Source organism: Ursus americanus, chromosome 16 (genome assembly GCF_024610735.1).
Source record: "Ursus americanus isolate L20-20 chromosome 16, mUrsAme1.1.p, whole genome shotgun sequence".
Taxonomy (NCBI): domain Eukaryota; kingdom Metazoa; phylum Chordata; class Mammalia; order Carnivora; family Ursidae; genus Ursus; species Ursus americanus.
Window position 1 is genome coordinate 47,069,625 of NC_142142.1, and position 13,579 is coordinate 47,083,203.

The following is a 13,579-nucleotide window of genomic DNA, read 5'->3' on the forward strand; positions in this document are numbered from 1 at the left end:
AACAATATGCTCGCTGTAGTCCGTTCCACTTAAGTCAGAAACTGCTGCTTTTCTTCTGTTCTTACTGACATGATGTTTCAGCGACCGACTTCTTGTTGCTTTGAGTATGAAGCTCATAGGCTCTCCGTAGTCTCACTGCATAGATCAGGGAGTGTTGTTTAAAATGTTTTAAATGCTATAAACTTCCAGCCTGCCCGTGTTTTGAAGGTAAAGTTCACGTCTACGCTAGGCAGTTTGTTCAGAGCTGCATCATTCGAACAGACAGTGGTAAGAAATTCTGCAATATGCATTTATGTTAGTTCTTTCTACTCTTTTTCCCCTTTTACTTATCCTCCTGGGACCTCCAACTATGGTTCATTTGCCCTTTTTTCCTTTTTTCTTTCCCTCCCTCCCTTCTTCTCTCCCTCCTTTCATCCTTTTCTTCTCTTCCATCCCTTCCTGCCTCTCTCTCCTCTTTTTCTTTATTTCCTGAGCCCTGGCTTCTGTCTCATGACACAGCCTCCCTTTTGCCAGATTACGTAAATATCAGGCAGCCTGTTCTCTGTCCCTCTGTGAAACACCTTCTCCAAACTGTGTTTTCCCTTAGATTTAACTCTTTAAAAGTAGTGGGGCTCAGGGAGACTAAAAGGCCCAGGCACCAGGGAAGAGAGAGACAAAAGCTCTTGTTTGGCGATGTCACAGTCCCCCCAACCCCCAACCTACAATCAACCTCACCAAAGCCCTTTTCAAATCTGGAATTATTTTCACGCAGCTGAAGAAGGTCGGGTTGTGGAGTTGTTCCTTCCGGCTTCCTCTGACCCTCTCCCCTCACCCCCCCACCTGTCGTCCTCACCCAGCACAGAAACCCAGAGCACAGTCGATCAAAAGAAGGAAACAGATCATGTAAGAAAGGAGTTGGGACTGTAAAGGAAAACAACGAAACATTTTGAAATGTTGGAGTCAGGTACAGAACCCAGAAACAAGGTGGTTAATATTCCCCCTGTCTTGCAAACCCTTTGTTTCTCGGAGCCCCTAGGAACTGGCTGCAGAGGCTGTGAATTCGGTTATCCCTGGTAGAGCCCCAGCCCAGGCCGGCTCCACCTACATTCCTCCACTGCCCTGGTGGGGAGGGGGAGTCAGGGGGGACTGGGGACGGGGGGAGGCAGGGCAGACCCTGGGGACTGTCCCACATACCATACCTCTCGCACCACAGCCCAGGGCCTTAGCCTGTTCATTTTGATGTTTGCCCAAAGTCGCCCAGTTGAAATGCCTGAATTTAATACCACTTCCCTCACCACACACTCAGCCAAATGTCCTTGGCTTTTCAATAGACCTAACCTCTTGGCACCATGAGTCTTGATGTTTTGCATTCTCTTTTTTTTAGACTTTTAACTCTCAACTTCCTGACTCCAGCTTTGCAAGTCATCTAAATGCCTTACTTCCTGGAAAGAGAGCCATCCTTCCCTCCGTCCTTCCTTCCTTCCTTCCTTCCTCCTTCCCTCTCTCCCACCATTTTTGCTTCCTTTCTTTATTTCACTTTTTCAGGACGGGGCAGGGGTGGGAGTGGGGAGGAGGAAAGCAATGGAGGAGCCCTTGGAAACTCTTTTCCGGGGACAGGGCATCCCGGGGATGTTTCCAGCATGGCGTGGTGGGATGTGGGGATCCCGCACTGATGATGGGGGAGCCTCTCTGCCCAGAACACAGACTTCTCTTTACAGACCACTTCCCAATTCCTTCTTGCTATATGCTTGAAGTCGCTTCAGAAAGCTACGCTCTAAACCTCGGCCCCAGTGTTGTCGCAGACTTTGGCACTGAACAGTCGTCAAGTGTTACCCTTGAGTAGCAGAAAGGGCTTGTTGTCAAGTTGTCCCCTTGTGCCCTTATAAATGCCCTTCTGGAGACTTTCTTCTTCTCTTGGCCAGCGTCTACAATGGCCAAGTCCCCTAGTTTACTGCCAGCGAGGGCTGGTGTTAGTTTTTAAAGACTCAGATGCTTTTCATACCTTTGTCTCCATTTTTTTTAACCATCCTGGATTATTTTCCCCTAGAAAGTCCAGTAGACTTGCCAAAGCTCACAATCCCCGTGAAGAGCAGCACAGCGGGAAAGACTTACCCTTGAACCACAACTTGCATGCACACACAAGCTAGGTCTCGCTGAATATGGTGAAGCAGCAAGTGTGAGGTTACACATACAAGTATTTTTCACAAAACTGACCAGTTGTGAAATCATAGAATTGATCCGATAGTTTTTAGGGGAGGGGGTCTTTTCTTTTCTTTTTTCTTTTTTATGGTTTTTGTCATTATATAAGCCCTAGTTTCATCTTAAACTTCAGGATGATCTTTCTGGATCTCTATGTTTCTTCAGCAAGAAGTTCTTTCATGGACTTGGTCTGTTACACTGAGCTCCTTGTGTATACTCTCCACGGTGATTCTTGTTGGGCTTACTGAGCACTTTCTATATATCATGTCATGTGCTACGGGCTTTATACATAATATCTTGTTTCATCTTCCAAAATCCTATGAAGTGGGTACTGTATTAATTAATTTTACAGATATGGAAACTGAGGCCCAGATAGGTTATGTCATTTGCCTAATACCTATGCCTATTAGCCTATATCTTCAAGTACCTGGTTAGAAGTAGACATTCTCTTCCTAATCCTGTCCATCAGATGGCATATAATATCAGCTCTGCACACAGCAGGTGCTGGATTGACACCGGTAAATGTCCACTTATCAAGAGGAAAAATTTAAATCAGAGACCAAGAGATAGTCAAGCCAGGTCATATTGATTCCTTCCAAATCGACCATCTTTAGAGCCCTACTAGCCACTCTCAGACTAGGGCAGAACAGTAGCAATCCTGTAACACATTAGCAGTGAACTTTATGGTCTCTCACATCAGATTTCAGTGCCCCAGTTGGGGACTACGAACCCACAGCCATGGAAGTATAAATACAGATATCCACTATCCTCTGTCAGCTAAAGATGGCTTTCTCATGGTTCAGCTTCTGAACCTCTTGACTCTGTGTGAGAAAAAAGATACCTGGATGGCTATAGTGTATCTGCAGGGACCATCAAGTCTAGCAAACCTTGGGCGCATACCAATTCCATGTTAGATAACTTCTTATACCTAGAAACCTGGATTCCTCCGGCATTAAGTCTATCTGTATCCTTGAAGTTTCCTTTGCGTCCCCTACTTCATTGGTCAGAACAATGTGATCAGAGAAAACGCAGGGGTAAGCCCATGGTCAGGGTTTCAGAGTTGAGTGGAGCTCTTGCTACTGGGGTCCTAGGCTGTACCAGCTGATTAGAGATTTGTTAGTGTTTTCCTAAGATATGTCTCAGATTTCTGTCATTGGCTCCATTTCTAGCTCAGTCTCAAAAGAAACCCTTCACCTAGTTCTCTAGATCGAATGAGGGCACTTGCTACAGCCCACGGTAACTCATTAATTTGGTATTATCCCTAGATGTAGAGATAGCTCACCATAAGCCGAATAACTCTGGCTCCATGTATTGTTAAAGTCTATTGACTGCCAGGGTAGGATGCTGAGAGCCAGAAAGGGCAGAAGAAAGAGGAAAGTCCTCTCTGGGAATACTCAGTTACTCCAAGAAAGACTTTTCTAAGGAAATAGTCCAAACAGATAATACCTTTTACTGCGGGAAGTGCCAGAAGACACAGAGAGAAGAAACAAGGTGGTCTTAACGAGTTTCAAGACGAAGATGGTGGCATGATCAGAGAAAGAGGATGCACCACCAGAAAACAAAGACATAGGACACAAAGAAAACTTGACTTTAAATCAATAAATTGCAAACTACATGCATACGTGCATAAGTTGTCTCCCCTCTGTCTACCTAGAGATGAAAATCAGACCAGGAGCTAAGGTATGAAGCCAGAGACGCAGATGGACCAAGCAAATGACCCCATCGCTTTGGCCTGCTTTCCGAGTCTCTTCACTGAACACCCCGTATTATTTTCCAACAGAAACTAAACAAAATGTTACCCTCAAAGAGTTACGATTAATGTCGCTGCTCTCTTCCAGTGCATTCTCCCAACGAGGTCACAACTGCACAGTACTGCATTCTATGACCTCGCCTACCCCATACTCCAGGGCTTTTTCCCCATATTCACACGAAATCCCTTTGCCACCCCTCCTTTCAACTGCTATCTCTCCCGGGCCTCTATGTTCCAGAAAGCTGCCATTGGGGGTCCAGACCTACCTGATGGGTTGGTTTCCTATCAGTCCCAGTTAGGAGCCCTGGGACCATCCCCATCCGGAGGAGCTGGCCAGCCTTCCTCCTCACCCAATCAGTGGCTCAGAGGGAGACATCATATGTAGGTCTCAGAATGGAATCTCAAGGAAAAGCAGCAATGACCTTGAAGAGAAGGCCACACAAAGAAGGAAAGAAATGGAGACAGGAACTCTGATGCAAACCTACCGAAAAGGGGATGACAGGGAAAGCAGGGAAGGCTGGGAAGGCTGACCAAGAGCTCTGAGATAGACCGCGGAGGAGAGAATAAACCTTACTCCAACAGCACGGGTTGATTTTACTTCCGCTAAAGCACAAAGAAGACTTGAAAAGACCCAAACTGGTTGGAAGCTCAGGTTTTGATCCCCAGCTCTACCACTCACCAGCCCAGTATCTCAGGGCAGTTGTCGAGCTGGAGGCTTCTGTCCAGAAAACAGAGATCATCATACCTACCTTGTAGGAATAACTTGAGATTTAAATGAGATCATAACATTAGCACTTCTGTAGCACCCACTATGCGCCCAGTGTTGTTAATTAAGGAACTGGCCTGAGGTCACACAGCCAGGAAGTAGCAAAGAGGTGATCTGAATGCGGGGGGACTGGTTCCTGCCTGCCTTCTCCTCTACCCCCCTTCTCAGGACAGCGCTCATCCATCATTCAGCCCCGTGCCTAGACTGTGATTGCACTGTTGGACATGTCAGCTATCATTTTATTATTATTTTTCTTACATAGGGCATAAGAAAAATCTTGTCGTCGACAGAGATTAGGAGAAGAAAACGGTTCTGGACTGCACCTGGAGCTCCGCATGTCAGAGCAGTTTTTCTGGAAGGATCTAGGGAAGACTCACCACAGAGATGGGTTGCTTTTCTCTAGAGCTGTGTTTAGCTCACACAAGGGTTCTTGGTTTGGCGCCATTGTCTCCTCTGTTTTCCAAGACTGACTCAGAGCTCGAAGTCTCAGTGGAGAATTGTAGATTATTCTCACCCTCTCATTTTATAAACGAGTAAATTGAAGGTCCGAGTTATAGCATTTTATCACGGAAGCTTTGTAAATTCGCAACAAAGCTGATACTCGAAAGGAAAGTTCTCTTGATGCCCAGATAACGTTCTGGCTCTTAAATATGTAGTCAATATATCTAGTGGATTTTCTAGATTTCAGAATCTCTTGCCCGCCGCCCTCATAAGTGCTGTTCTATTGGCCAAATAAGTGATTTAATTATTGATTTGGAAAATACAGTTATGACAATGATTCATCACGCGGAAGACAGTTGCAGAACTACTCTCCCCATTTGCTTCTAATGGACCAGAGGGGGTGGGGGTGGCACTTAAATCAAAACGTTCCTAATCCTCTTGGTCTTTGGTGGTCCTGAGGTTCGGGGACCTGTTTGCTAAGGCTGAGCCCCAAGAGCTCACAATGAATTAGGTCGTTCAAGCGCTCCAGACCAGAGGGGACATGAAACATTGAAATCAGGGACCTCCTTCCACTCCCCCCAAAAGATCCTTTGCCTTTAAGGGCTCCTTTTAAAAGCCAGCGAGTTTTCTCTGATCCTCCTTAATAAAGTGCCCCAGCAGCAGCGCTCCCCTTCCTTATTTGAGATCTGTGCAGTCTCATTAAATTTGATGTGTCGCAGAGGGCTTGGATATGTGAAAGGGAGGCTGTGAGAGCAGGACTGGAGGTTGCCAGCTTCGCTAAGGAAACGTAATTCATTACGGCTTTTCAAAATGGACGCCCCTCTGGCTTCCTGCTCCATTGATTTTTCCCCCTTTGCAAGTAACAAGTGAAGGGCCAGCTCAGCCTGCAGATTTAACCCTTATTAACAGCTGTTTAAATTAGAGATGCGTTTTGATGGAGAGACAGGAGCCTTCGTATATCCCCACTCAAAGCAAACCCAGAAGAGATGATTAAAGATGAAAGCCTGCAAACGTCTGGTGCTAGGCTGGCAATGTGGCATCTACCCACATCTGAGGAGGGGCCAGCACGGCTCTTCAATAGTTTATCCAAATAACGTGCTCCTACTTTTCCCCAATTAAATATTCATGACCCACTCCTTCCTCCCCCACCCCACCCTTTGAAATAGTAATGGAGGAAGGAGTATCTGCTGTTCTATGTGACATGATGAATCCTAGGACAAGAGCAGAATGCCAACATGTCAGTGCTTGCTCGGAAAGACTCATCTAGAACAGCTAGATGGACACCCCCTCCCCCCCCGCCCCAGCTGGAGGCTTCCCTGAGATCTTAGGGACAAAATACAGACTGCTTTGGTGCTCTTGAATAGGAGAACTTGAATGAGGCCAACCTGTTCTGGGAACAGAGCCTACAGAGAGAAGACAAGGTTCATCGAGCAAATGTAAGCTTCGACTCCATCTTTGGGGAACAGTGTGTGCGGTGGTCCCACAAACTAACCAGGAAGCCAAATAGTAAGGTCAAGGGCAGTGCTTTGATAAGGGGAAGATGCAGACAGTCTGGGATGGGGCCGCTCATCCCAGCTTTTGTTCCTATTTTACTTGGAACGTCCTCATGCCTCAAATTCCTTAGGTTCTTAACTCTATGTGCTCTCAAGGAAGCTGCCGCTGTTGTTCCTCTAATTTCACCCTCAAGAGAAGAATGTGGAACATCACATCGGGTATTACAGACGAAACCAAACCTACCTGCCCGTTGGGACAATGTACCGTGGAAAAGACCATTTCCCAGAAGGGATGGTGAAAATGTGCCACCCGAAACCATGGCGTTCACTTTGTTCAGATATTTTTTTTGCTTTCCCACCTCCTTTAACAACTCCTCATCTTCCCTCAAAACATCTTTTAAAAAATCAACAGATTCAGGGCCATATCCTTTGGAAAACGCACACACACGCACACACACGCACACACACACGCACACACAAGCACACACACACACGCACACACACGCACACACACACCGCTATAAGAAAGAAAAACATCAAGGCGGCTCTCTCATGATCATACTCTATAAATTTATATCCCTGACTTGCAGCATCGAACTCAAGGAATCTAAAGAGAAACGATCTGTGATGGAAACAAAGTAAGACAGGCCTAAGTAAATCACGTGCTGGCAACACCACCATTTACATATTAAGTGAAAGAGGATGTCAGCTCCCTCCATTCTGATTTTATTTTCAACTCAAGTGCATAGAAGACTTTTTTCTGGAGTCTAAATTTTATCGTCGCAATTCACAGTGCAAAATAAACCTTAGTACGCCCTACCTTTTCCTTCACAGGATGTAATTCTCTCCCCCACCCCCAACCCAGAGTCCCGCAATAGGAAAGAACTATGTAGAAAGCATGGCGGTCCCCCACCCCCTCAGTTCACTTTGGTGACTTGTAAGCAAGTTTCCCTGAGACACACCAAGTCTACACAGAGTCTGTTTCAAGCAGGGTTTTCTCCAAACTGTTTTGAAGCAGTTTTCATGTATTCACAGTCAGAGAAAGTTGTGGCCAACATGGGCTCGCTGTGAAAATGGGGGACACTGGAAATAGAGGCCTTCCTTCTTCTTCTTCTTTTTTTTTTTTTTTTTTTTAACTAATTGACACCATCAGGTAGGTCCCATCCAGGGCAGGGAGGTGCGTGCTGTAAGAGCTGCCAAGAACATTCAGGTTCAGAACAAGTGTCCAAGCACGGCACAAATTTGGCAAAGCCTTTTCCTCTTAATTTCATACTTGCGAGTATGTACAGGGAAATGTAATCCCTGTTTTTTTCTGAAAAGCTTTCCCTTTCTAGAACATCCAAGCCCTGCTTTACAAGCACGTACTTCATGAAAAGGGAACTTATAACACGGAGGAGAGTTTCCTGCCAAACAAGAAAGTTATTCCCCTGACAGTGAGAGGTAGTGTTGTAGGCGAGTGCTTCAAATCGTATTTTGCTCATCTGCACCCTGCGATCCCTGCTGTAAAATAGTTCTCTGACCCCTGGAAGTGTACAGGATGATAAAGGTAAAAGTGCAGACTGGGGAAGGAAAGAAAAAAAGATAAGTCATATTATTAAGCACTTAGTATGTCCCAGAAATGTGTTTAAGAATGCCAGATATGTTGTTTCGTTTAATCTTTGCAGCAACCCTATGAGACCACTTTTTTTTTTTTTTACCACGTAAAGATAGAGACACTGGGGGCAAGATGGTTTGCATAACTTCTCCAGAGTTGAAGAAGCTGACATAGAAGTAGGATTACAATCTCTATCATTTTAAAACTACTCTTTTTTTCATTACACACGACAGTTTCCAATTGCAAGTGTCTTTAAAAACCGTAGACCCAAATACTACCAAAGTCACAAATAAACTGGAAACAAAAACCTTGATTCTTAGCTTGGTCTTATTATAGCAGAGTGACCAATGCTGTGTTTGCCCGTTAGCATCCTCCTGTTACAATGGTGAATGCAATTCCACGGGTGATGAGACCCAAGCCGTACTATGCAACAAGGAGGACAGGGAAAGGGGTCAGTTATATGGATCAATTGTTTCAACAAATATTTACTTGCGGCCACTATACTGCAAAGCATTAAGGGTAAAAAAAAAAATCCATACAGGCATAGCCTCAGCCTGCCCTCCTGCCCCAATCACAGTACCTTTTGCCTACCTTTTACCCCATCGCACTGTTATCATCAGAAGCTAAGCAGACATTCTCAAAGCAAAAGCACACGACAGAGGCGTGGTTCAATCCCCACGGGGAAGGTAGAGTGCCTAGCCAGAGCCTACCCACCTTGTCTTCTTCCCTACTTTCCCATTGTCAGTCCCATTTCCATCCAAAAACCTGGTTCCCATCCAGCCCTCACACTCCAAGCCACCTGCTCCACTCACCACCCAGTGACTTGGTGTTCTGTGGAATCGTGTTCTGTTCAATGAGCAAACTCTCATATAGCTGCAAATCCTGATACCAATATTCTTTCTACCTCACTGTCCAAATGGGAATGTGGCTCTCCCTTAATTATAAATAGTTCTCAAAGCCCTTCCCCCAAGAAGCTGTTTCCTCTTTCCTCGCCCCAATTTGTAGAAGGTCACACTTGTTCTCAACCTCCTTGCAAAGCATGGTCCTACGGCCATCGCACATGACCCCTTCTCCTCTGCAACCCCCTTCCCTCCCCCCTTGATATAGTCTTCTGACGCTTGATGCCTTGAGCACCTGTTCACCTGAGACTCCCTCAGTATGCTAAGCTTTTGTTGAAGATTGATGACCCTGGCCTCTCAGATCCCCACCTCCTCACCATCAATGACCTTCACCTCCTTTCTATTTCTCACAACAAAGCAACAGCCCTCAAAGCATGCTTCTTGGACCAGGAGCATCCGCATCACCAGGAACTTGCTAGAAATACAAATCTCAGACCCACTCTAAATCTGCTGAATCAGAATCTCTAGGGGTGGGGCCCGGGATCTGCTTTAACAAGATTTCCAGGTGATTCTGATGCACGTTTGAGAACAGCTAGTGCCAAGGATGGCCACGGCAGGGGTCATGGCATCAGTTGGAGCTTTTCCACTCTAAGATCCCTGCTTTACCAATTTGTCATCATTGTTTCTATTTCTTCTACCTTTGCTAAACTAACATTTGCCTTGGTCTGGAGTCTAGAGCCTCTTTTGGCCTCAATGTCATCCAGTCTGGCCTCCTAGTGAGCCATTAACATGATGCCTCTAAGCTTGCAATCTCCCATACCTGGTTTCCCTTAAATTTGGACTTTTGGCAAAAGCTATGAAATTGTGCTGACTTAATTCCAACTGTCTACCTTATCTGGGCCCTGGCTGCTGGTTTATAACCATATTATTCGTTTGGGGGGGTATGGTAATTTATTCTTTCCAATATTCCTAACATTAATCCATTTTCTTCATTACTCATATTTCCATCCAGTCCTCCACACTTTCGGCCAATGGCCTTGACTCTTACTTTACTAAGAACAACGTCAACCCAACCACGTTCCCTCCGGTTTTTCCCACGGCTCTCCAAACCATCTCTATAGCTTCTCCTCCTGACTCCAGAGTGGAGGAGAGAATCCTCCTCTCCGATGCTCTGAATCTTCTCCCTCATGACTCCACCAGAAGCTCACTCCTCAGGAATGCCGGTGGAATGGAGGGCCTCCAAGAAGGGAAGTTTGAGGCCGTGTTGTTTGGAGGGCAAAGGAGGTTGTCAGTGATTAATAGTGTCATGTGCCAGAAATAGACCCAAGATAATAAAACTGAGGAAAGTTTGTTTTGTTGTGGCCAATACTAGATAATTGGTTCAAAACTGCTGTTTCAGCAGAGAGGTGAAGACAGAAGACAGATGGTAGGGGTTTAAGTGAAGGAAGTAAGGATGTAAGGGTGGGTATGGCCCACTATGAAAAGAATTTAGCTAAAGAAACAGAGGGCTCGATGGGCAGTCCTGTCTCCACTATCCATTGGTGAGGGTGGCATTCATTCTATGCAATGTAGAGAGGGAGAGAGGAAAGACAGTGGGAGGTGGGATTACTGGAGGAGAAGGGTCCTGTAAGGGACAGAAAGAGTAGAGAGAGCAAAACTGGAGGGATCTATTCATCAGGACTCTTAGTTGCAAGTCACAGTGTATCTTCGTCAACGGACCGAGGGCCAAACAGGAACCTATGGGCTTACACGACCAGCAACAGGGGGCATGCGGCTGAAGATGGCGGTACCCAGAGACTGGATGCTTCCAGGACCACTGTCTCACCTCTGCTGCCCCCTAGGCATCTTTCACACTCCCATGAAGACAAGCAGAGACCAGACCCCTTCCATGGACTGCCCTTGGCATGTATCTTTCCAACTTTGCCATCAGAAAAGAAAGCCTTTCTCCTCAGCTCTTGTTACATGCTGTCAAGACTCTGATAGGTTCAGTCTAAATTTTGTGTCCAGCCCTAGAGTCAGAGAAAGAAGGGGAAGACAGAAGATTAGGGCTGATAGTCCCCATTAGAAAAGTACATGGATGAGGAAGCAGCTCTTCTACGTTCTCCCACAACACAGAGGGTGCTTTGACCAACGGACTGTGAAGAAATGAGGTACAGGACAGATGAAAACAGCCAATATTAACTAGACGTGGTTAGATAGGAACAGAAGCACATCTTCAGACACCAGGATGGATGTGAATATATACGTGTGTGTGTGTCATGTATATTTCATATATGCACTTATATGATGTGTACATACACGTACGTATATATGTAGCTTTCTGGTTACAGATCTGTGTAACAGTCAGGGTACTCTGAAAGCAGGTGCTGAGACTGTTTTGTTAGCAAGATCAATACTTGTGAAGGGAAGGGAGGAGCTATATTTGGCAAAAGGAGAAGCAAAGCCGCAACGCAGACCTCCATCAGCCCAGAGGAGAGCTCTGGAGTTAAGCGTCACTAGTCAGAATTGTCTTGTGTCAGAAATGGCTGGACCAAAGTGCCTGGGCCTTCATACACCTGCATCGCTCAGTCTCTGCATGTGGGCTGCCCCCCGAAAGGCAGGAGCTCAGGAAAAATCATGCCCTGGACAGCCGAGGCCGACTTGGGAGATGCTGACAGCTGAGAGCTGCTCTCAGTATTCTCCAGAACTGGGTAGCAAGTCCTTCCTTCAGGAGGCATTCTGGATGGTGATCAACCACGCAAGAGCAGAACAACAGAGGATGTTCAGGGCGGTGAAATTACTCTGTACGATACCACAATGGCGGTACATGTCATTATACATTTGTCCAAACCCATAAATAGTACAGCACCAAGAGTGAACCCTAATGGAAACTATGGGCTTTGGGTGATAAGGGGGTGTCAGTGTAGCTTCCTTGACTATAACAAATGGCCACTCTCATGGGGGAGACCAACATATGTGGGGACAGGTAGTCTATGGGAAATCTCTGTAATTTTCCCTTCGCTTTTGCTGTGATCCAAAATTGCTGTTAAAAAAAAAAAGTCTATTAAGAATTTTTATTTATTATTTTTTATTTTTTAAATTTTTTTATTATATTATGTTAGTCACCATACAGTACATCCCTGGTTTCTGATTTTTTTTAATTATTTTTTAAAGATTTATGTATTTAAGAGAGAGAGTATGGGAGCAGGGGGAGGGGCAGAGGGAGAGGAGGGAGCCCAACAAAGGGCTCGATCCCAGGACCCCAAGAACATAACCTGAACCAAAATCAAGAGTGGGAGCTTAACCAACTGAGCCACCCAGGCATCCCTAATAATTTTAAAGAGAATTTATTAAGAAGTTATGTCCAATGTCATAACCCTGGTCACAGAACAGTGCAGTCCTTCACTATGTTAGAAAAAAGTTTAAATGCAGTAAATTCTTTCAAACACCTCTCATCAACGGGCAGAGTCTGTCTCCTCTTCCCTTGAATCAGGGCTGGCCTATGACTGCTTTGATCTTTAGATGATGTCAGAAGAGACACTTTGTCATTTCTAAGCCTAACCTTTAAGATAACTTTGTCTCCGGGAGCCTGGATGTGTCAAAGAACAAGTCCAATCTCTCCTGCTGGAGAGATCTCATAGAGAGACTCCTTGGAGATGCAGAGGAAGCCAGCGGAGCCCAGTCTCCCAGCCATACACCAGCAAGATGGCAGGCACGTGAATGAAACTGGTTGGGACCCTTCCGACCAAACCCCAGCTGACCCGGTTGATGCCAATCAGCCAGGCCCTGCCTGAACACCTGACAAAATTTTGTGATAGTATAAAATGGAGTTGTTTAAAACTTCTAATTTTGACGAGTGGGGGGTGATATTTTGATATGGAGCAACAGATAACCGGAAGAGTAGGCAAGAACAGAGCAAAGACATGGGAGTTCTGGAAGCGGTCCTCACAAGACTGAAGAGACAATTCAGAAACAGCCCAGGGAGGAACAGAGATGGACAGAGATTTATAAATAAGGAAGCTGGTTGAGGGGATTAGCCAACATATGTGACAGATCTCACTTGTGCCAAGATGGACATTGCTGGCTTCCCAACTCCCAGTGGGGTAGCAGATGAAGTAGTCTGCTGATGCTAAGGGCTGGGGGAACACAGAGAAACTTGGGAAAATGGTGACACAAGGCCAGGAAAAATGCACGATATATGAATAATAAGGTTATCAGTAAATGCCCACTGACGTCAGAAGGCCAGGACGTGTGTTGGTCTATGTCACTGGCATTTAGAGATCCTCTCACCTGATGCTGTGCCTTCGAGGAGTAGAGCGGGACTGACCCAGCTGTAGCGGGCACTGCAGCATGTGGGAGGAGGGAGGGGATGAGAGTGTTAATGAGCGATGCAGGGATGAAGATGGCCTAGATGCAGTTTAACAGGTGAAGGAGAGGCTGAGGGTGTTGGCATCTTCATGAAAGTAAAGATCAGCATCTTAGGGAGCAGTAGTGGCTAAAAGAGTTCTTTCATCATTTATTCATTCAACAAATACTTAT